The 1281-nt window shown below is 32.2% G+C and overlaps 1 protein-coding gene across 1 annotated transcript in view; it reads right to left on the bottom strand.

Annotated features, from left to right (window-relative positions):
* Positions 1-208: 208 nt before the first annotated feature.
* Positions 209-1281, bottom strand: part of LOC106531647 (melanoma receptor tyrosine-protein kinase) — a gene marked incomplete at its 5' end in the record, with an annotated part of 14920 nt that continues 13847 nt past the window's right edge. Inside the window, 1 exon segment of the mRNA XM_014027551.1 lies at positions 209-1281.

Consider the following 1281-nt stretch of genomic DNA (forward strand, 5'->3'; position numbering starts at 1 on the left):
GGGACACATTTTTTATCCCTCATCTCCCCTCATGTTCACTATTATTCTTTTTTTAATGGAGGGGCGGAGCCTTCCCATGGCTGCAGCCCTGTGCACCTGTCCCCCAGGTGTGTGGTTTGTGTTTTTGTCTCTAGGATGGGTTGTCTTTAAACTAAATGTTGTGCGCTGTACAATGACAAATAAAACCAGGATAAAAACGACACAAACAGAAGGAAAACATTAATATTTTATTTTAATTTAGATCAGTTTATTTGTACAATCTGTTGAGAAAAGTTTCTCCAGTCAGACATTATTTGAATTAAACAATCTGTTTTTTCAGTGCAAATTTTATTTTCTGACTGTAAATGTTGACATTTTCTACTTTTCTCTGTTTGTTAAATTAAAATGAAGCCAATTAAAATTTCACAGTGTTTTAAATTCCAAAAACATTACAAATATTTAGTGCAGTGAAACACAAAGTGATCTTTATGAAAAGTTTAACGTTGAATAAAAAGTTAACACTAAATAAGTTATTTTCTTAGTTTAATTTCAGTGTATTTTTCCAGGTTATTTACATGGTTTTTATGTTTTGTGTTAAATTGGGTGAAACTCTTCGGGTGAACAGTGACCCGTGAGACACGACGGTGCATTTATTGTTTGGACTCAGATCAGAACTCGTCTTCACTGATGAAACTTTTTATCTTTAGTTGATTGTTCCGAAACGTTCCAGATGTGTAGTTTTCATCAGAACAAAGTGTTACACAGAGCCGTATAAATATGCAGAGGTAATAAATATATTAAACACAACAAGCAGCAGATACAGAACATTTCCACAGACAGACAGGAGCAGCGGGACGTCGGCTCATTCTGCTCACGTAAAAAAGAAAAACATCAAAAACTTTTTCTTTTTTTAAACATTTAGGTCAAAATTCAAGCTTCTATAAAAACAAAGAGTCTGTTTCTCAAGTCAAACTGAAGGTTTTCCTCAGGACATTCAGACTGAAATGAAGGTTTATGTTGACAACAACTGATTTCCTTTTTATAATTAGAACAATTAAACAAACAGAAACTAATAAATAACATAAATACAGCAGAATCTGTCATTAAGACCAGAGGCAACAAAGATCCATTAAACATGAACAAACCCTGTTAGGATTAGAGGACAGGAACTGATTAATAAATGTTTAACTAAAACCATGAAAAATGTCTCAGAAGTTTGTTCTAATAACTATTTAATTTGTATTTTATTATTTATAAAATTAATGGTCCAGATGCTAAAAAGCATCAAAACAAAACTAAAAT

Source organism: Austrofundulus limnaeus, unplaced genomic scaffold, assembly GCF_001266775.1.
Source record: "Austrofundulus limnaeus strain Quisiro unplaced genomic scaffold, Austrofundulus_limnaeus-1.0 Scaffold662, whole genome shotgun sequence".
Classification (NCBI taxonomy): domain Eukaryota; kingdom Metazoa; phylum Chordata; class Actinopteri; order Cyprinodontiformes; family Rivulidae; genus Austrofundulus; species Austrofundulus limnaeus.